The sequence below is a fragment of the Puma concolor genome, chromosome E4 (assembly GCF_028749965.1).
Source record: "Puma concolor isolate L17-30 chromosome E4, mPumCon1.1.hap2, whole genome shotgun sequence".
NCBI classification, from domain to species: Eukaryota; Metazoa; Chordata; class Mammalia; order Carnivora; family Felidae; genus Puma; species Puma concolor.
The window spans coordinates 60745768-60769180 of NC_141683.1; the positions used below are offsets into that span (position 1 = coordinate 60745768).

A 23413-nucleotide genomic window follows, 5' to 3' on the forward strand; every position below is an offset into this window, starting at 1 on the left:
AAATCATTCTGACACTTGTTAAAACAGGAAGGAGGACTTTATTTAGAAATATGGAAGTAGGTGTCCATACTATCACACGAAGGGAGAGACATCCGCTCAACTCTAAAAGTTAGCGAAGGGATAGCCCACAGGCAAAGTCAGGGAGTCAGTGGGCAGAAATTCGTTTAGAGGAGACAGTAGGGAGAGAGGAATCTTGCTGCAGGCCGGCCAGCCCGGTCAGATTTCCACGATGGGGGCAGGTTCTCTCTAAACCGAGTCTGCAGGATTCTTGAGGAAGCTGGGCTGCGCAGGCCGAGGAGTGGAGGAGGATCCGAAGACCGAGGCCTCCCGGAGAAGAGGGCTCAGAGGAGACCGACTAACATTTGATCAAGTCAAGAGCTTTTGTCAAACTTCTCGGACTGTCCCTAAGATCTGAGTAGCTCCTGGGGGAGGCGTCTCTCTCCAAGTGTTTGTGGCCATTCCTGGTTGTTTATGAATAAGTAAACATTTGTGAATGTTACTTCCCTCTGTCATGGAGAGGCTAATGGGGAGCTGTGGAGCTCCCAATTGGTAAAATGTACTATGACAAGCACATCTTTGAAGTGTAATTGTGGTGGACGACCCCAGACCAGAGCAAGTTTAACTGAAAGAGAACGTTATTCAAATACGGGGAGCCAGGAAGATGTTAGCGTTTCTTGTTTGTGTTCACGAACAGTTCTTTTTGTGTGTAAAATTAGCATTGTTAGAACAGGCCTGACTTCTCAGCTCAAGTTGATTGACCTTCCCATCTTAACTTTTCTGAGGAATGGCGACTTCAAATGGAAAAGTGAGGAGAGTGTCGAGAAGAAACCAAAGGGTTTTAGACTCTGAGAGTCCTAATGTTCTCCTGCGGCTGTGATTAGTTTTTTGGTTTTTTTTTTTCTGGGAAGAGGACAATCACCTGAATTCTTGACTTTGGACCCACAGCCCTAAGATCTCAATTATTGCCATGGGGCCCACCTTGGTACAAGTCCGTAATTGCTAACAGGACTTCCTCGCAGGAACAAAGTGCTGGGGTAGGCACAATGCTCTGCCAGACATTCATGTTGAAATCACTTATAAGTCATGCTGCTTGTCTCTGCCCGGGTTTCCTCAGCTTCAGAAAGAGGGAATTGCGGGCACCTGCGTGGCTCAGTGCATTAAGTGTCCGACTTTGGCTCGAGTCATGATCTCATGATTTGTGATTTTGAGCCCTGCATCGGGCTCTGTACTGACCGTGCAGAGCCTGCCTGGGATTCTCCCTCTCTCTCTCTCTCTCTCTCTCCCTCTCCCCCTCTCTCTGCCCCTCCTTCAGTGGCAGGCCCTCCCTCTTTCTCTCAAAATAAATAAATAAACTTAAAAACAAAAAAAGAAAGGAAGAGGGAATTGTGCCAGCCAGATGTTGTCAGAGCTTCCCCTCAACTCTAATTCAGCAATTCCATTTCCCAAAAAGACTTCATTTGAGTCTGCATGGGGAGTGACTGAAGCTCATTTTTGAGACAGTGCATGGCTTTGATAATTGGTAGGATGGGTTTCTGTCAGTAGGTACTTAATAAATATGAGCTGAACACCTATGAAATTAACATAATAGTTCTTTTGTTTTTAATTTTTTTTTTTAATTTTTTTTTTTCAAACGTTTATTTATTTTTGGGACAGAGAGAGACAGAGCATGAACGGGGGAGGGGCAGAGAGAGAGGGAGACACAGAATCAGAAACAGGCTCCAGGCTCTGAGCCATCAGCCCAGAGCCTGACGCGGGGCTCGAACTCACGGACCGCGAGATGGCGACCTGGCCGAAGTCGGACGCTTAACCGACTGCGCCACCCAGGCGCCCCTAACATAATAGTTCTTTAATGAGGCTACTGGTCTGGCTTCATGCTTCTTTCTATTGAATTATTGCAGTCCACAAGCCATAGGGATTCTAAAGAGCTCAAGTCCCAGAAAATACCCGTTACCCCTAGACTACAGGTAAGCCTAGCTACCAGCCCTTCCTTCCTCCATTTCTCAGGGACTGTGGTAAATGGAATTAATACATCCTTGTGGTAGTTCACCCTGCTGGTAAATAGCATACCTGCTGAGACCTCATGTGTGCAGAATGGACTTCAATGCCCCATCACTTGGCCTGGCCATATGACGTGCTTTGGCCAGTAGAATATGACTATGTGTAGTCCTGAGCATAGATCCTAAAAAGGTCTCACATGTTTCCACTTGCACCTCTGGGAGCTTTTGTCCTTTGCCGTGAGAAAACCATGCCTAGGCAGTCAACACCCCTCCAGCCTGGGCTCCAGAATGAGCCCTGTTCTGCACAGCCATCCTGTGAAAATGCGAAGGGATCATTGTTTTGTTTTAAGCTATTGAGTCCTGGGGTGGCTTATTAGTTAGCCTTTTGTGGCTAATAGACACAGTATCAGTGGGCAACCTTGGATTTAGGGCTCCCAATATTGGCCTTCACAGGTATGCTCTGAGGCAGGGGAAAGGCGAATTGCCATCTCATGGTGGAAACTCCTAGATATGCTAGATGGGGAGGAGAGAAACAAATTGGTCAGAGGGGAAAGGGTGTGTCACTGCTGACTGTATCTCTTTTCTAGGATTCTGGAACCTCAGAAGATCAAGATATGATATCAACATTGGATATTTCCCAGTAAAGCCTTAAAATATTCCTGAGAGATCTTGATAAAATGGTAAGGGAAATCTTGATTTGGGCAGTTTCTGGAAGGGCTTAGAAGGCTTCTGGAGAGGGGCGCCTGGGGGGGTCAGTCGGTTGGACGTCCGGCTTCGGCTCAGGTCATGATCTCACGGTCCGTGGGTTTGAGCCCTGCGTCGGGCTTTGTGCTGACAGCTCAGAGCCTGGATCCTGCTTCTGATTCTGTGTCTCCCTCTCTCTCTGGCCCTCTCCTGCTCAAGCTCTGTCTCTGTCTCTCTCAAAAATAAATAAACATTAAAAATTTTTTTTAAAAAGAAGGTTCCTGGAGAAGAAGAATGTGGTTCAAGTACCTCAGAGGGTTAAGGAACACTTAAAGGTTTCTCTAGAAGAAGAAGAGAAGTGTGATATCTACTGTAGTACCAGCTGCTATAACAGACTCCCAAAGGAGTCTCAACAATAGAAATTTATTTTTCACTTATGTAGTAGTTCTCTGTGGGTATTCCCAGTTTACAGGTGACTTTCTTCTATGCTGTGATTTAGGGACCCAGGCTCCTTTTATCTTGTGGCTCAGCCACACCCTTGGGACCTTGTGGTTTTCTTCATTCACCAGAGTGAAGGGAAAGTAGAAAATGGAGAAGGCACATCGTTTTCTTGGCCTTAAAGTAATACATATGTCTTTTGCTTATATTCCATTGGTTAGGATCATGGTGACAGTTATTTTTTTTATTATTTTTTTAATATGAAATTTATTGTCAAATTGGTTTCCTACAACGCCCGGTGCTCATCCCAACAGGTGCCTTCCTCAATGCCCATTACCCACTTTCCCCTCCCTCCCACCCCCCATCAACCCTCAGCATATTCTCAGTTTTTAAGAGTCTCTTATGGTTTGCCTCCCTCCCTCTCTAAGTTTTTTTTTCCTCACCTTCCCCTCCCCCATGGTCTTCTGTTAAGTTTCTCAGGATCCACATAAGAATGAAAACATATGATATCTGTCTTTCTCTGTATGACTTATTTCACTTAGCATAACACTCTCCAGTTCCATCCACGTTGCTACAAAAGACCATATTTCATTCTTTCTCATTGCCACGTAGTACTCCATTGTGTATATAAACCACAATTTCTTTATCCATTCATCAGTTGATGGACATTTAGGCTCTTTCCATAATTTGGCTATTGTTGAGAGTGCTGCTGTAAACATTGGGGTACAAGTTGCCCCTATGCATCAGCACTCCTGTATCCCTTGGGTAAATTCCTAGCAGTCTACTGCTGGCTCATAGGGTAGGTCTAGTTTTAATTTTTTGAGGAATCTCCACACTGTTTTCCAGAGCGTCTGCACCAGTTTGCATTCCCACCAACAGTGCAAGAGGGTTCCCGTTTCTCCACATCCTCTCCAGCATCTACAGTCTCCTGATTTGTTCATTGTAGCCACTCTGACTGGGATGAGGTGATATCTCAGTGCGGTTTTGATTTGTATTTCCCTGATGAGGAGTGATGTTGAGCATCTTTTCATGTGCCTGTTGGCCATCTGGATGTCTTCTTTAGAGAAGTGTCTATTCATGTTTTCTGCCCATTTCTTCACTGGATTATTTGTTTTTCGGGTGTGGAGTTTGGTGAGTTCTTTATAGATTTTGGATACTAGCCCTTTGCCTGATATGTCATTTGCAAAGATCTTTTCCCATTCCATTGGTTGCCTTTTAGTTTTGTTGATTGTTTCCTTTGCAGTGCAGAAGCTTTTTATCTTCATGAAGTTCCAATAGTTCATCTTTGCTTTTAATACCCTTGCCTTTGGGGATGTGTCAAGTAAGAAATTGCTGGGGCTGAGGTCAGAGAGTTTTTTTCCTGCTTTCTCGTCTAGGGTTTTGATGGTTTCCTGTCTCACATTCAGGTCCTTCATCCATTTTGAGTTTATTTTTGTGAATGGTGTAAGAAAGTGGTCTAGTTTCATTCTTCTGCACGTTGCTGTCCAGTTCTCCCAGCACCATTTGTTAAAGAGACTGTCTTTTTTCCATTGGATATTCTTTCCTGCTTTGTCAGAGATTAGTTGGCCATACTTTTGTGGGTCCAATTCTGGAGTCTCTATTCTATTCCATTGGTCTATGTGTCTGCTTTTGTGCCAATACCATGCTGTCTTGATGATTACAGCTTTGTAGTAGAGGCTAAAGTCTGGGATTGTGATGCCTCCCGCTTTGGTCTTCTTCTTCAACATTACTTTGGCTATTCGGGGTCTTTTGTGGTTCCACACAAATTTTAGGATTGCTTGTTCTAGCTTCGAGAAGAATGCTCGTGCAATTTTGATTGGGATTGCATTGAATGTGTAGATTGGTTTGGGTAGTATTGAGATTTTAACAGTATTCTTCCAATCCATGAGCACGGAATGTTTTTCCATTTCTTTGTATCTTCTTCAATTTCCTTCATAAGCTTTCTATAGTTTTCAGCATACAGATCTTTTACGTCTTTGGTTAGGTTTATTCCTAGGTATTTTATGCTTCTTGGTGCAATTGTGAATGGGATCAGTTTCTTTATTTGTCTTTCTGTTGCTTCATTATTAGTGTATAAGAATGCAACTGATTTCTGTACATTAATTTTGTATCCTGAGACTTTGCTGAATTCATGTATCAGTTTTAGCAGACTTTTGGTGGAGTCTATTGGGTTTTTTATGTATAATATCATGTCATCTGCAAAAAGTGAAAGCTTGACTTCATCTTTGCCAATTTTGATGCTTTTGATTTCCTTTTGTTGTCTGATTGCTGATGCTAGAACTTCCAATATTATGTTAAACAACAGCGGTGAGAGTGGACATCCCTGTCATGTTCCTGATCTCAGGGGGAAAGCTCTCAGTTTTTCCCCATTGAGGATGATATTAGCTGTGGGCTTTTCATAAATGGCTTTTATGATGTTTAAGTATGTTCATTCTATCCCGACTTTCTCAAGGGTTTTTATTAAGAAAGGATACTGTGGCAATGCAAGCTGGTGCAGCCACTCTGGAAAACAGTATGGAGGTTCCTCAAAAAACTAAAACTAGAAATAGAACTACCCTATGACCCAGCAGTCACACTACTAGGTATTTATCCAAGGGATACAGGTGTGCTATTTCAAAGGGACACGTGCACCCTCATGTTTATAGCAGCACTATCAACAATAGCCAAAGTATGGAAAGAGCCCAAATGTCCATCAGTGGATGAATGGATAAAGAAGATGTTGTATATATATATATATATATATATATATATATATATATATATACACAAAGGAGTATTACTTGGCAATCAGAAAGAACAAAATCCTGCCATTTGCAACTACGTGGGTGGAACTGGAGGGTATTATGTTAAGTGAAATCACAAAAATCATATGACTTCACTCATATGAGGACTTGAAGAAACAAAACAGATGGACATAAGGTAAGGGAAACAAAAATAATATAAAAACAGGGAGGGGGACAAAACAGAAGAGACTCATAAATATGGAGAACAAACTGAGGGTTTCTGGAGGGGCTTTGGGGGGGGGGCTAAATGGGTAAGGGGCACTAAGGAACCTACTCCTGAAATCATTGTTGCACTACATGCTAACTAATTTGGATGTAAATTTTAAAAAATTAAAAATAAAAAAGAAAGAGAAAGAAAGAAAGGAAGGAAGGAAGGAAGGAAGGAAGGAAGGAAGGAAGGAAGGAAGGAAGGAAGGAAGAATGCTGAATTTTGTCAAATGCTTTTTCTGCATCGATTGACAGGATCATATGGTTCTTATCTTTTCTTTTATTAATGTGTTGTATCACACACATTGATTTGCGAATGTTGAACCAGCCCTGCAGCCCAGGAATGAATCCCACTTGATCATAGTGAATAATTCTTTTTATATGCTGTTGAATTCGATTTGCTAGCGTCTTGTTGAGAATTTTTGCATCCATATTCATCAGGGATATTGGCCTGTAGTTCTCTTTTTTTGCTGGGTCTCTGTCTGGTTTGGGAATCAAAGTAAAGCTGGCTTCATAGAATGAGTCTGGAAGTTTTCCTCCCTTTTTTATTTCTTGGAACAGCTTGAGAAGGATAGGTATTTTCTCTGCTTTAAATGTCTGGTAGAATTCCCCAGGGAAGCCATCTGGTCCTGGACTCTTATTCGTTGGGAGATTTTTGAGAACCGATTCAATTTCTTTGCTGGTTATGGGTCTGTTCAAGTTTTCTATTTCTTCCTGTTTGAGTTTTGGAAGTGTGTGGGTGGTTAGGAATTTGTCCATTTCTTCCAGGTTGTCCATTTTGTTGGCATATAATTTTTCATAGTATTCCCTGATAATTGCTTGTATTTCTGAGGGATTGGTTGTAATAATTCCATTTTCATTCATGATTTTATCTATTTGGGTCATCTCCCTTTTCTTTTTGAGAATCCTGGCTAGAGGCTTATCAATTTTATTTTTTCAAACAACCAACTCTTGGTTTCATTGATCTGCTCTACGGCTTTTTTAGATTCTATATTGTTTATTTCTGCTCTGATCTTTATTATTTCTCTTCTTCTGCTGGGTTTGGGGTGTCTTTGCTGTTCTGCTTCTATTTCCTTTAGGTGTGCTGTTAGATTTTGTATTTGGAATTTTTCTTGTTTCTTGAGATAGGCCTGGATTGCAATGTATTTTCCTCTCAGGACTGCCTTTGCTGCATCCCAAAGCACTTGGATTGTTGTATTTTCATTTTCATTTGTTTCCATATATTTTTAAATTTCTTCTCTAATTGCCTGGTTGACCCATTCATTCTTTAGTAGGGTGTTCTTTAACCTCTGTGCTTTTGGAGGTTTTCCAGACGTTTTTCTGTGGTTGATTTCAAGTTTCATAGCATTGTGGTCTGAAAGTGTGCATGGCTGATCTCAATTCTTTTATACTTATGAAGGGCTGTTTTGTGACTCAGTGTGTGATCTATCTTGGAGAATGTTCCATGTGCACTTGAGAAGAAGGTATATTCTGTTGCTTTGGGATGCAGAGTTCTAAATATATCTGTCAAGTCCATCTGATCCAATGTATCATTCAGGGCCCTTGTTTCTTTATTGATTCTGTGTCTAGATGATCTATCCATTGTTATAAGTGGGGTATTAAAGTCCCCTGCAATTACCACATTCTTATCAATAAGGTTGCTTATGTTTGTGATTGTTTTATATATATTTGGGGGCTCCTGTATTCGGTGCACATTTATAATTGATAGCTTTTCCTGGTGGATAGACTCTATAATTATTTTATAATGCCCTTCTTCATCTCTTGTTATAGCCTTTAATTTAAAGTCTATTTTGTCTGATATAAGTATGGCTACTCCAGCTTTCTTTTGATTTCTAGTAGCATGGTAGATGGTTCTCCATCCCCTCACCTTCAATCTGAAGGTGTCCTCACGTCTAAAATGAGTCTCTTGTGGACAGCAAATAGATGGGTCTTGGGTTTGGTTTTTTTTTTTTTTTCCATTCTGATACCCTATGTCTTTTGGGTGGAGCATTTAATCCACTTACATTCAGTGTTATTATCGAAAGATATGGGTTTAGAGTCATTGTGATGTCTGTAGGTTTCATGCTTGTAGCGATGTCTCTGGTACTTTGCGGTCCTTGCAACATTTCACTCACAGGGTCCCCCTTAGGATCTCTTGTAGGGCTGATTTAGTGGTGATGAATTCCTTCAGTTTTTGTTTGTTTGGGAACACCTTTATCTCTCCTTCTATTCTGAATGACAGACTTGCTGGATAAAAGATTCTTGGCTGCATATTTTTTCTGTTCATCACATTGAAGGTTTCCTGCCACTCCTTTCTGACCTGCCAAGTGTCAGTAGATAGGTCTGCTACTATCCTTATGTGTCTACCTTTGTAAGTTAGGGCCTGTTTATCCCTAGCTGCTTTCAGAATTCTCTCTTTATCCTCGTATTTTGCCAGTTTCACTATGATATGTCGTGCAGAAGATTGATTCAAGTTACGTCTGAAGGGAGTTCTCTGTGCCTCTTGGATTTCAATGTCTGTTTCCTTCCCTAGATCGGGGAAGTTCTCAGCTATGATTTGTTCAAGTACACCTCCAGCCCCTTTCTCTCTCTCTTCACAGATATTGTTCCATTGGATTGCATCACTTAGTTCTCTAATTCTCCCCTCATACTCCTGAATTTTTTTAATCTTTTTCTCAGCTTCCTTTTTTCCATTATTTTATCATCGAATTCACTTATTCTCTCCTCTGCCTCTTCAATTGGTGCTATGGCCACCTCCATCTTATTTTGTACCTCATTTATAGCATTTTTTAATTGCTCATGACTATTTTTTAGTCCCTTGATCTCTGTAGCAATAGATTCTCTGCTGTGCTCTATGCTTTTTGCAAGCCCAGTGATTAATTTTATGACTATTATTCTAAATTCTTGTTCCATTATATTGTTTAAATCAGTTTTGAGCAATTCATTAGCTGTCACTACTTCCTGGAGTTTCTTTTGAGGAGAATTCTTCCATTTCATCATTTTGGGTAGTCCCTGCGGTAGCTCCAAACTGCAGGGCACATCCTCTGTGCTGTCTGGAGAGACTTGTGTTGGTGGGTGAGGTCACAGTCAGATCTGATGTCTGGCCCCAGCCCACCGCTGGGGCCACAGTCAAACTGGTGTGTACCTTGTCTTCCCCTCTCCCAGGGGCAGGACTCACTGTGGAATGGTGTGGCCCCTGTCTGGGCTGCTTGCACACTGCCAGGCTTGTGGTGCTGCTTCGATGGGATCTGGCCAAGGACGTATTAGATGGGGTGGATACACAAGGTGCACAGGGGCGAGAGGGGGCAGGCTTAGCTCACTTTGCCATTGGTGGTCCCCTTTGGGAGGGGCCCTACAGCACCTGGAGGAAGGCAGGCCCGTCGGAGGGATGGATCCACAGAAGTACAGCGTTGGGCGTTTGCGCAGTGCAAGCAAGTTCGGTGATGGGAACTGGTTCCCTTTGGAATTTCGGCCGGGGGATGGGAGAGAGAAATGGCGCTAGCCAGCACCTTTGTTCCCCCACCGAGCTGAGCTCTGTCTTCCGGGGCTCAACAATTCTCCCTCCCTGCGTCCTCTCACCCTCCCAGCTCTCTGAGAGCAGAGCTGTTGACTTTTAACATTCCAGATGTCAAGTCCCACTGGCTGTCAGAACTCATGCAGTCCCACCCCTCTGCTTTTGCAAGCCAGACTTTGGGGGCTCTGCCTTGCCAGGCGGGCTGCCCCTCCACTGCCCTGGCTCCCTCTTGCCAGTGCGTGTAGCATGCACCGCCTCTCCACCCTTCCTACCCTCTTCCATGGGCCTCTTGTCTATGCTTGGCTCTGGAGAGTCCATCCTGCTAGTCTTCTGATGGTTTTCTGGGTTATTTAGGCAGATGTGGGTGGAATCTAAGCGACCAGCAGGATGAAGTGAGCCCAGCGTCCTCCTACACCGCCATCTTCCTTCATTCAGACTACACTGAGCCTGGTGGGCATGATCTGGCGGGTTGAGCTTAAATTCTGCTGCTTTCTTGCTGCCTCTGGAGGTGGTGGATAAGCCATTCCTGGATTTTGGATCCTAGCTCCAAATCTTTGGCATTATGCATTTTCAGACTTCATATGAGCTTCTCCCTACCCGCCCCCACCTCAGGCCTCCTCCCCTGACTGGTTCCAGAAACGAGCCGGAGTGGGACTGGGTCTGGGGTTGGAAAGGGTCTGACTTAGAAAACAGTACTGAATCAAAAATCAGGCTGGGCACACCTTCAAAACCAGACTGGGTCCAGGGGCAGACTAGGTCCATCTTCCATGGTGACATTTATATGAAAAGGGGCAGGGAGATGTAGAGCATGTCTGAGCAGTCACTTTCCAATAACATCTCCACACACTGAAAAGGAGAGCCTGGATTTTTGTCTCTACCACAGGGATGCTTTTTCTTTCGCTCCACTCGCTTCCTGTTGGCAAGGTTTCTGAAAAGAAGTCCAATGTAATTCTTAGCCTTGTTTCCATATAGGAAAGGTATTTTTATTACCCTGGCTTCTTTCAAGATTTTCTGTTTGTTTTTGATCTTATGTTGTTTGAATATTATATTCCTAGGTGTATATTTTTTGGTATTTTCCTGTGTGGTATTTTCTTAGCTTCCTAGATCTGTGATTGGTATCAGTCATTAACTTTGGGAAATTCTCAGCTATAATTACTTCAATATTTCTTCTTTTCTTTTCTCTGTCTCTTCTGGTATTTCCATTATGGGTATGTTACACCATTTGTAATTTTCTCATAGTTCTGTGTTTGTTTTCCTGTTTTTTGTTTGTTTTTGTGTTTTAGTTTGGGAAGTTTCTATTGACATATCTTCAAGCTCATTGATTCTTTCGTTGGCTGTGTCTAGTCTACTGATGAGCCCAGCAAAAGCATTCTTCATTTCTGTGGCAGTGTTTTTGATTTCTAGAATTTCTTTTTGATTCTTTCTTAGCATCTCCATCTCTCTACTGACATTACCCATCTGTTCTTGCGTATTATACACCATTTACACTAAGGCCCTCAACATAATAATTGTAGTTATTTTAACTTCCCAGTTTGATAATTCCAAAATCTCTGCCATATCTTAGTCTGGCTCTAATGTTTATTTTGTCTCTTCAAACTGTGATTTTTTTTTTTTTTTGGCCTTTTAGCATACCTTAACATTTTTCTTAGAAGCCATACATAAGCTCTTGGGTAAAAGGATTGTTTGGGGGGCTAGGAGTTAGGCTGTGTTTACTCTTTGCTATAAGTGAGGCTAAAATTTCTTCTAGTGTCTTTGTTTTTGTGTCCCTTGTTGTCTTTGGATATTCTTAGAGACTCTTATAGTTCTTTTAGCTTATAGTTCTTTTTAGCTCCAAGCCCCTGTTATTATACTGGAGCCCCATTTATATGTTGGTAAACTATTGGGGGGGGGAGCAACATACTATAATCTATGATTAGGTCTTAGTGTTTTAGCAAACCTGTGTCTCTGATTCTCAGGTTCCTCCCTCTTCCCCTTTAAATGAGACTAGAACAGGGGGCTGAAATTGGGTATTTCCCCTCCCCCAATTTGCTCTGAGAAGCTCAATTTGTTTAAAATTTGGTAAAACAGTTTCCCTTGAAGGCAAGCCTTTGTCAAGGAGAACAGAGCACTCTGGACTTATTTTTAATTTTTTGTTGTTTTAAGAGAGAGAGAGAGAGAGAGAGAGAGAGAGAGAGTGCATGAGTCAGGGAGAGGGGCAGAGTGAAAGAGAGAATCTTAAGCAGGCTTCATGCTCAGAGTGGAGCCTGAGACGGGGCTGGAACCCGCAACCCTGGGATCATGACCTGAGCCGAAATCAAGAGTCAGTTCTTCAACTGACTGAGCTGCTCAGGTGCCCCTGGGCTTATTTGTAGATGGCTACTTTCCTCCTTCCCCTGTATGAAATACAAGGGGATTTTTCTTCCATATTCACCCTGAGAACCTGGTGGAGTTTCTGGACATAAAACTCAGGAAAGTTGGGTGGGGGGAATGTTTACATCTCAAGCCAGACTAGGCACAGTCTCCAGTAGTCAATTGTCCTTTATGTGTTCCTACCAGGCACCAACTGTGGCTTTTGCTCCTGGTAAACTATGATTCTTTGTATTTGCCTGGCTCTCTAGTTTTTTTTTGGGGGCGGGGGGGGGAGGTGACAATTTTTCTTGTAACCTCAATTCCTTGATTGAGGGACTGGTTGATTTTTCAGTTTGTTTGGCTTTTTATTTTCTTTTTGTGAGGATAGGAGTGGTTACTTCCAACCTCTTTACATGTCAGACCAGGCAGAGAGACTTTAAACAGAGTTGGGGATAAGGATCCAGCAACTCTCTTGCTTTACCTTCCTCCTCAGGGCTGGCCCAGGTCAAGAGCTCATTTTCATTTACACTGGGTGGGAGTTGAGAGGATAGCTCAATAGAGCCCATTCATAGTGGTTCTTCCTAATCTCTCAGCTTATTGTCATGCCTACAACCCACTCTCTTCTATAATATTCATTGATTGCTCCTAGTCTCAGCCTGAGATGACTCAAAACCAAATCTAACATAACAATCTTGTCAATATTTAAAAACTTCTGTCTCATTTTTTTTCAAAACATTTCAGTGTTTATTTACTTTTTGAGAGAGATTGACAGAGTGTGAGCAGGGGAGGGGCAGAGATGGAGGGAGACACAGAATCCAAAGCAGGCTCCAGGCTCTGAGCTGTCAGCACAGAGCTCGACTCAGGGCTTGAACTCATAGACCACAAGATCATGACCTGAGCCGAAGTGGGAAACTTAACTGACTGAGCCATCTGGGTGCCCCTGTTCTGTCTCTTTAAGTCTTCACTAAATATTCCTGTTTTCTTCAAGACTTCCTTATAGGGCATGGTTTCAGGTTTCTTGTCCATTGAGGTTACTTATGATATATTTCAGTTCAGAGTTTTCTCAGATCTTTGTAATACCATATTTCTTTTTTTAAATGTTTATTTATTTATTGAGAGAAATAGTGAGAGAGAGAGAGTGGGGGAGGGGCAGAGAGAGACAGAGAGAGAGAATCTCAAGCAGGTTCCCCACTGTTAACACAGAGCCCAATGTGGGGCTCAAACCCACAAACCAGGGGATCATGACCTGAGCTGAAATCAAGAGTCAGACTCTTAACCAAACGAACCACCCAGGAGCACTCCCCTTTAAGTTTATTTATTTATTTTGAAAGAGAGAGAGAGAGTGGGCAAGGGGTAAAAGAGAGAGAGAGAGAGAGAGAGAGAGAATCTGAAGGAGGCTCACCACATGGTCAGCACAGACCCCAATGCAGGGCTCGAACCCACAAACTATTGGATCAATAACATCATAATTCTTTTTTTTAATTAAAAAAAAATTTTGTAATGTTTTTATTTTTTTTTTAATATATTTTTTTTTCAACATTTATTTATTTTTTGGGGGACAGAGAGAGACAGAGCATGAATGGGGGAGGGGCAGAGAGAGAGGGAGACACAGAATCGGAAACAGGCTCCAGGCTCTGAGCCATCAGCCCAGAGCCTGACGCGGGGCTCGAACTCCCGGACCGCGAGATGGTGACCTGGCTGAAGTCGGACGCTCAACCGACTGCGCCACCCAGGCGCCCCTGTAATGTTTTTATTTTTGAGAGAGAGAGAGGGAGAGAGAGAGAATGCAAGCAGGGGAGGGGCAGAGAGAGGGAGACACAGAATCTGAAGCAGGCTCCAGACTCCGAGCTGTCAGCACAGAGCCCAATGCAGGGCTTGAACCCACAGATGGCGAGATCATGACCTGAACTGAAGTCAGATGCTCAACAGACTAAGCCACCCAGGCACCCCAATAATACCATAGTTCTTGAAGTAATTTTCCCACATCTATTTTTGGATGTATTTTTCCTGTCTTCTTTTTACAGAGAAACCTCTCTATTGGAAAGGAAAAAACAAACTAGTTCTTCGACAGAAAAAAGTTTTCTCTTAGCAGAGAAGAGTACATCAAATTTCTCATGTGTCTTACAAGGAACACTGAATAATAGATAGAGAACATCATTGTTTGAGAAAATGTAGTCTCAAAATTCAAATGCTGTCGTAGTCAGCTTTTGCTGCACAACGACAGGATGTGAGCAGAGAATTGACCTGTGCTTGCACAGTGGGACTTGCCTTGGATGTTCTGGTGAATGGAAATGAAGGGTTTCCCCTGGGGAGCTGCTTCTTGAGCCTGGTGTCCAGACAACAGCATGTGCAGCAGACCTTAGCCCAACCTGTAGCACCTGATCCATAGTTGACCTAAAGACAAATGAACACAAAAACAAATACTTGTATTATAAACCACCGGATTTTTAGGGATGGGATGAAGCTGAATCAGTTGAAGATGAATCAGTTACCCAGAGGAAGCGCTTCATGACAGATCCCTGGAGCATAAGTGGTAAGCCCCACCCGGCAAGCACATGTCAATCCTCTGCTCATACTATGTTCATTAACATCCTGTTAGTCAAGATAAGTCCAATGGCCATGCCCAACATCTACAGCTGGAGAAATACACTCTGTCCACCCTGGCATCATGGTAAAAGTGTTGTCTCAGTCTGCTCAGGCTGCCTTAACAAAATACCATAGTTTGGGTGGCTTAAACAGCAGACATTTATTTCTCACATCTCATTTTTCTGGGAGCTGGGAAATCCAAGACAAAGGTGCTGGAAAAAGAAATTTCATTTAGAGGCCTTTTCTCTTGGCTTGTAGGTGACTGCATCTCGCCACGTGCTCACGTGGACTTTCGTTAGTGCTGCACGTGGAAAGAGAGCGCTCTCTCTCATCCTCTTATTATAAGGCCACTAATCCTATTGGATTAGGGACCCACCTTTATGACTTCATTTAACTTTACCTCCCAAAGAACCTGTTCCAAATACAGTCATATTGCTGGTTAGAACTTCAACATATGAATTTTGAAGGGCCACAATTCAGCCCATAGTAAATGTCAACATATACTGCTATGACAAGGGAGCAAATAATTAGAACCAATAATTCAGCCTACGAAATTATTCACAACCCTCCTTCTTGCAGAATACACTCACACCCATTCCAAATGCCCCCCCCACCCCCCCCCAACCCTCCCCCCCCCCCCCGAAGTTTTATGTGATTACAACATCATGTCTGCTTGGTCAGGAGGCCTATGAACAAAGAATGCAAATTATCTCCTCTCCACCCCAGCATCCTTTAAATAGAGTTATGGCACAGGGATGGGATGACCAAAATCAACATTTAGATTTGAAAAGGGAGAAGAATTGGAGACTGAGCAGCCATATTCATAGCAATTCTGAAAGACAACTGGGCAAGTGTCAGGTTCTCCTGCCCTAGGGGGCCCTGAGCCTCTTCCTAGGAGTGGCTCCAAAGTTCATTGTTCTTCACCACTGTGGCTCTACACTCTAGGAAGTCTTTCATTTTCCATTATTTTCCTTAGCCTCTTCTGAAGAGGCCATACGGGAATAATATGCCTTTCTTGGGGGGCAGAGCAGCTTTCTCAATCAGCTCCTTGCCTTTAAAAGACAGAAGCCCAGAAGATCCTTTTTTATCTTGAACAGAGTCAGATTGTTTGTTTTGTTTTTTTAATCGTCCGGGTTTGATATGTGTGGGACACTTTTTGTCAATACAGCTCTCTTAATAACATTGTGAGTTTTACAAGCATTTGATTACAATTTATATCATGTTTCCAGAAAGCCATGTTTACTAGTCTTTTTGGTAAGACAAGGTCACAAGGTTGCTTGCCTTGTGACCTAAATTTTCTGATGGATCTAAGAATTGCTATTGTCAGTTTATCCAGTTTTTTTTCTTGGGAAAATGGGAACGACCCTTTCCAAGCTCTTTACATGTCAGGACAGAAACTACTTTTTTTATTTGGGAAAAAAAAAAACCCACTTTGCTCATGGAAAAGAATAAAAATCACTTGAAATCCTCCTCACACACATGTAACTATTGAATGTGGTTGTTTCTTATGGAAGGTTGTGGGAATCACATCAAAATGTAACTCAGTGTGAAGATGATTCAGTAAGGTGATAAAGGAATCATGTTTACCATTTATCCATTAAGTGTCCAAATCTTTTTTTCAAGATTTTATTTTTAAGCAATCTGCACACCCAACACGGGGCTTGAACTTACAACCGTGAGATCAACAGTCGCATGGTCCACTATCTGAGCCAGCCAGGCACCCCTAGGTGTCCAAATCTTGTTCTAAGGAGTGAATTTAGAGATTTTGGAGGAGTATATGGAAGCTTATTTGTTGGTCTTTTCTCTGAATATCATTTTCCCCAGCCTAGCTTTTGCTAGGGACTAGAAAAGACACAATTTTCTAATGAGAGATGGAAATGCTAGTGTCTTATATTGACGACTGGAAGATTCCATATGCTTTGGAATTCACATCAGCAGGAGGAGAGTTGATATCCAATTATAAAATTACCAAAAAAAACCCCAAAACAAACAAACAAAAAAAAAACAAACCCTACCCTGAATAGAAGAACACCTGTACAAAAAGGCAGACTTTTCTGGATCAGTTTTAGATCAGTTTCAGCACATGCTTGGTGGAACCCTTAAAGTTCTAAACCTCAAGCATGGTGGAATAATTTTGGCCATGAAAAACTTTAAAGCAGATGTTAACAGTTGCCTTACAAAGATTATAGAAAAATAATGGTCCCATGAATCATCTATTGAGTCATTTTTATCAGAATAAAAGCATGTTTCAAGATTTCTCTTAAAAAAAAAAACAACTCTATGTCATGTCTCCCTCCATGTACCTTTTATTTGCTCTCTTCCCACAAAACTCTTTGAGTTGTTGATTCCCATTATCTCCTATGTCTCTTTCCATCGTCCTCTTGAACACTTTCCAATCATGTTTTCTCCCCACAACAGAACTTGTCAAGGACATCAATAATGTCTGTGTCGCTAAATTAAATGGCCAATTCTCAAACTGAATCTTATAGAACTATGGTAGCATGTTACATTACTGCCACCACTCCCCACCCCCACCTCCCAACAAATCATGGCTCTCAGGATTCACCCATGTGGCCCGTTCCATATCAACTCTGGATTTGGACATGGGGTTTATTTTGACCAACGGAGCGTCAGTAAATCTGAAGCAAGCAGAGGCTTGATAAGCACTTGTACATTGGTGCTTGCTCTCTTGAGTCCTGTTGCCAAGGAAACAATTATGTGCTATCCTGCTAGTGGGATGATGTGAAGGAGGATCAAAGTGCATAACCCAAACTGACCACCAGATCTGTGGATGAGGCCCTTAGAAAACTGCCAGCTCCCAGCCAAACTGTTGTCTAACTGCAGCTGCTCATGTGACCCCAAGCAAGGCCATCAGATGTGCTGCCTAGGAGTGGTGTCAGCATCATGGTAGTGTAGACATTTCTTCTTTTTACTCTCCCTTTTAAACACTGAAACATACAACTGTCCATGAACAAAAGTACTTGTGTAGGTGTTGTGGGATTTAGTACCTTATGCCAAGGGATCTGGGAAGAATTATGTACACCTGTGTAGCCAGTAATAGTTGAATAGACCTTGGTATGGGCCATAAAACCAGGGAAGCCAGCCAGCCTGCTCAGATCCCTCAAAGCGTGGTTGGGAAGAAACCTGGAGAGTACTGACCTGAGTAGATACCCATGCATGGGAAAGAATTTGCAGAAGTCCAGCCTTCCCAAGGGAAGATTCCAACACACCATTCTAGAGAAAAAAGAAGAGTTTGGTCACAGTGGAGGTGGTAGTAAGAAAAACTTTCCCAGTGTGTCCCCTTGCCCCACTTCCCCAGAAAACGCTGCACCCAGGCTGATGTATCCAGCAGCTGCTAAATCTCTCTTAGGGGCAAAAGATAACACTGAGTGAGGGCCCACTACCCTAGCTGCACAAGAAGTGACTGCAGAAACCTGTTGTTTTTTCCCCACGGCACCCAGTGTATCTGATGTGAGACATCCATGATTGGGGGAAGAGAGAAGATTGGGGCAAGAGGCAGGTAAGAGACTGCATTCCTGCTTGACTGCTGTCTTCAGGAAATCCATTCACAAACCTCTGGGAATACCATATCCAGCAATCTCTCTATCAGATGCACAGGCACCCACAATGCCCCAAGTGCTAACCCACACCTCTTCCCATTGTGTGGCCAGCTCCTGGTACTCACTTCCACGTGTGGCATCAAGGGAGAGCTCCCTGTAGGCAGTGAGCAATCAGAAAACCAGCCACTGTCTGTGAGCAAAGAAACCTCAAGCTTGAGCTGTAGTGCCATCTTCTGGAAGATGAAGAGGTTTCTAGTAGTCAGCCTGGTGACTTGTAAGAACCAGAGAAGACATAAAATGTTAAGAATCCTGCCACAAGAGCGAACAAGAAGAGTTGAGCAGATGTACCAATACAAAGAGATTAAATCTCAGATAATAACAACAGCATACTCCATCTGAAAGCAACTGGCAGAGATTTAAGGAAGCATTTGCTACTTTAATGCAAAAAGAGTAATGCAGAACTACAAGAAACATGAAAAATCAGAGAAACATATATCCACAAAAAGAAACTAATAATTCTCTAGTAACTGAGCTCGAAGGCACAGAATTTTGTGACCTAGCTGATAAAAAATCCAAAATAGTTGGGGCGCCTGGGTGGCGCAGTCGGTTGAGCGTCCGACTTCAGCCAGGTCACGATCTCGCGGTCCGGGAGTTCGAGCCCCGCGTCGGGCTCTGGGCTGATGGCTCGGAGCCTGGAGCCTGTTTCCGATTCTGTGTCTCCCTCTCTCTCTGCCCCTCCCCCGTTCATGCTCTGTCTCTCTCTGTCCCAAAAATAAATAAACGTTGAAAAAAAAAATTTAAAAAAAATTCAAAATAGCTTTTTTGAACAAACTCAACAGGCCATCAGAAAATGCAGACAATTTCACACATTCTCAAAAAAGTGATCAAAATTAAATTTATTCCAAAGAGAAAAAAAATAATAATAATAAAGAGCCAAACAGAGATTCTGGAGCTGAAGAACTCAATGAATGAGATGAAAAATGCAATAGAGATCATCTGCAGTGAGTAGAACACGTGGAAGGCAGCATAAATGAGTTAGAAGGTAGGAATTTTGAACTAACCCAGTTAGAAGTGAACTACAACAAAAAAGAATGAGAAAGAGTGAGAAAAGCCTAGTGTGATCTACGAGATCCATAAAAAAAAATAGGAAAATTGGGATTTCAGGAGAAGAAGAAATCAGAAAATGATTTAAAGAAATAATAACTGAGAACTTCTCAAACCTGGAGAGAATTGAACATCTAAATATGTGAAGCTAATAGATCACTGTATTATCTTTTTTTTTTTTTTAATTTTTTTTTCAACGTTTTTAATTTATTTTTGGGACAGAGAGAGAGACAGAGCATGAACGGGGGAGGGGCAGAGAGAGAGGGAGACACAGAATCGGAAACAGGCTCCAGGCTCCGAGCCATCAGCCCAGAGCCCGACGCGGGGCTCGAACTCACGGACCGCGAGATCGTGACCTGGCTGAAGTCGGACGCTTAACAGACTGCGCCACCCAGGCGCCCCTGATCACTTTATTATCTTAATGCAAAACACCCTTCTCCAAGACATATTACAATAAAACTGCCAAAAATCAAGGATAAAGAAAGAATTCTAAAGGCAGCTAGAGAAAAAAGATTGTAACCTACAAAGGAACTCTCATTAGGCTATCAACAGATTCTCAGCAGAAATCCTACAGGCCAGGAGAGAGTAGAATGGCATAATCAAAATGTTGAAAGAAAAACGTTGCTAGCCAAGAATTCTCTATCTGGCAGTTACCCTTCAGGAGATATAAGGAGAAAGAAAGAATATCTTAGACAAACAAAAGCTGAGTGAGTTCACCACACTAGACTTGCCTTGCAAGAAATGCCAAAAGGAGTTCTTCAAGCTAAAATCAAAAGAAGCTAATCAGCAACACAAAAACATAAAAAGGTATATGACACACTGGTAAAGGTAAATATATACAGACCTAGGAAACTTTACATATACAATAGGATAATGTGTTAGCCACTTAACTATAGTACAAAGGCCAAAGGATAAGAGTATTAAAAATAATTGTAGCTACTATAATGTGTTAAAGAATATACAATATTGGGGCACCTGGGTGGCGCAGTCGGTTAAGCGTCCGACTTCAGCCAGGTCACGATCTCGCGGTCCGTGAGTTCGAGCCCCGCGTCGGGCTCTGGGCTGATGGCTCGGAGCCTGGAGCCTGTTTCCGATTCTGTGTCTCCCTCTCTCTCTGCCCCTCCCCCGTTCATGCTCTGTCTCTCTCTGTCTCTCTCTGTCCAAAAATAAATAAATGTTGAAAAAACAAATTAAAAAAAAAAAAAGATAGGCTTTAAGGCAAAAATCGTAACTAGAGACAAAGAAGGCCATTATATAGTGATAAACAGATCAATGTATCAAGAAGATATAACAATTGTACATATATATGTACCCAACATTGGAGAACCTAAATATATTAAACAAATACTAACAGATCTAAAGGGAGAAATGGACAATACGATAATAGTAGGCGACTTCAATAGCCCTCTTTCAGCAATGGATAGATTATCCAGACATAAAATCAACAAGGTAATGGTGGACTTGAACCTTACCTTAGACCAAACGGACTTAAACATTTATAGAACATTCCATTCAATAGAAGCAGAATACCTCTTCTTCTCAAGTGTACATGAAACATCCTTCAGGATAGACCATATGATATGACACACAATAAACCTTCCCAAATTTAAGATGACTGGAATCATATCAAGTAAATTTTCCAACTACAAAGATATGAAACTAGAAATCAACCACAAAGGAAAACTGGAAAATCTACAAATATGTGGAAATTAACACATGCTTAAATAAAGAAGGAGTCAAAGAAGAAATAAAAAATGAAATAAAAAATATCTTGAAAAAAATGAAAATGGTAACACAACATAACAAAAATTTATGGGATGCTGCAAAGGCAGGTTTGAGAGGGAAGTTTATAGCAATAAATGTGTTTATTAAGAAAATGATAAGATCTCAAATAAGCAACCTAATTTTACACCTCGAGGAACTAGAAAAAAAAAAGAACAAATTAAGCACAAAGTTGGGAGAAGGAAGGAAGGAAATAACAAAGATCAAAGTGGAAAATAATAAAATAGAGACCAGAAATATAATAGAAAAAATCAACAAAGCTAAGAGCTGTTTTTTAAATTAATTAATTAAGTAATTAATGAATTAAAAGAACACTTCCTTTTAGAACAAACAATCCTAAAATTTGTATGGAACCACAAAAGACCCCGAATAGCCAAAATAATGTTGAAGAAGAAAACCAAAGCGGGAGGCATCACAATCCCAGATTTTAGCCTCTACTATAAAGCTGTAATCATCAACACAGTATTGGCACAAAAACAGACACATAGACCAGTGGAATAGAATACAGACCCCAGCATTGGACCCAGAAATATATGGCCAACTAATCTTTGACAAAGCAGGAAAGAGTATCCAGTGGAAAAAAGACAGTCTCTTTAGCAAATGGTGCTGGGAGAACTGGACAGCAACATGCAGGAGAAGGAAACTGGACCGCTTTCTTACACCATACACAAAAATAAACTCAAAATGGATGAAGGACCTGAATGTGAGACAAGAAACCATCCAAACTCTAGAGGAGAAAACAGAAAAAAACCTCTTTGACCTCAGCTGCAGCAATTTCTTACTTGACATATCTCCAAAGGCAAGGGAATTAAAAGCAAAAATGAACTCTTGGGACCTCATCAAGATAAAAAGCTTCTGCACTGCAAAGGAAACAATCAACAAAACTAAAAGGCAACTGACAGAATGGGAAAAGGTATTTGCAAATGACATATCAGATAAAGGGTTAGTACCCGAAACCTAAAAAGAACACACCAAACTCCACACCCCAAAAATAAATAATCCAGTGAAGAAATGGGCAGAAGACATGAATAGACACTTTTCCAAAGAAGACATCCAGATGATCAACAGACACATAAAACGATGCTCAATGTCACTCCTCATCAGGGAAATACAAATCAAAGCCACATTGAGATACCACCTCACACCAGTTAGAGTCGCTAAAATGAACAAATCAGGAAACTACAGATGCTGGTGAGGATGTGGAGAAATGTGAACCCTCTTGCACTGTTGGTGGGAATGCAAACTGGTGCAGCCACTCTGGAAAACAGTGTGGGGGTCCTTAAAAAATTAAAAATAGATCTACCCTATGACCCAGGAATAGCACTGCTAAGAATTTACCCAAGGCATAGAGGAGTGCTGATTCGTAGGGGCACATGTACCCCTATGTGTATAAAAATGCAATAATAGCTAAATTATGGAAAAAGCCTAAATGTCCATCAATCAATGAATGGATAAAGACGATGTGGTTTATATATACAATGGAATACTACTTGGCAATGAGAAAGAATAAAATCATGCCATTTACAGCAACATGGATGGAACTGGAGGGTATTATGCTAAGTGAAATAAGTCAGTCAGAGAAAGACAGATATCATATGCTTTCACTCATATGTGGATCTTGAGAAACTTAACAGAAGACCATGGGGGAAGGGAAGGGGGAAAAATAGTTGCAAACAGAGAGGGAGGGAGGCAAACCATAAGAAATTCTTAAATACAGAGAACAAACTGAGGGTGGATGGGGGAGGGGTGGGGGAGGGGGCAAATGGGTGATGGGCATGGAGGAGGGCACTTGTTGGGATGAGCACTGGATGTTGTATGTAAGCCAATTTGACAATAAATTATATTAAAAGAAGATTTAAAAAAAGATGTGCATTTGGTTTTTATATTCTCTATTTACAATCTGATTTAAAATCTGGTTGTTTTGCAGCATGATATATTTTGGGGGATTGTATTAAACACATAGGGACAAATTACTCTTTGTTTTATGTCTTCAGCTGCTGTGGACATTATAATAACATATTTGACTAAAGTGGGAAGCCCTCCAGAGGTTGAGCTTTGAGTAATTCTGTGTGATCTCCAAACAGGTAACTGATATCTGACAGAAAGATAGAAATATCTAAATTCACGTGAAAGACAGTCTGTCATTTGTAGTTCCTGGATTTTTTCAAATTCTACTATCACCTAGAAATGATGACTTGAATATTTTGAAACATGTCTGATTAGAAAATGCCGTAAAGAAACATGGAAACTTCACGATAACACATCTGCTCTCATTCCCCCCCTTTTATTCTAAATATTTGAGAGACAGACATTTGATTTCATTCTGTTACTGCTGAAATATAAGCATAAAAACAAAATAAAAACAAGCATTCTTGGAATAAGAGAGTCCATCACAATAATTCATTAGGCATTTTTTTCTTTTCTTTTTTTTTTTTTTTAAGTGCTCTTTGG

At 41.6% G+C, this 23413-nt stretch overlaps 1 long non-coding RNA gene across 1 annotated transcript in view; it reads left to right on the plus strand.

Annotated features, from left to right (window-relative positions):
• The first annotated feature begins 15150 nt into the window (after nucleotides 1-15150).
• The window catches only part of LOC147572726 (uncharacterized), a 99538-nt gene continuing 91275 nt past the window's right edge, over nucleotides 15151-23413 (plus strand). Inside the window, exons 1-2 of the long non-coding RNA XR_015245815.1 lie at nucleotides 15151-18036; nucleotides 22957-23046. This is a non-coding gene — a long non-coding RNA (uncharacterized LOC147572726). The remainder of the gene's footprint in view (nucleotides 18037-22956; nucleotides 23047-23413) is intronic.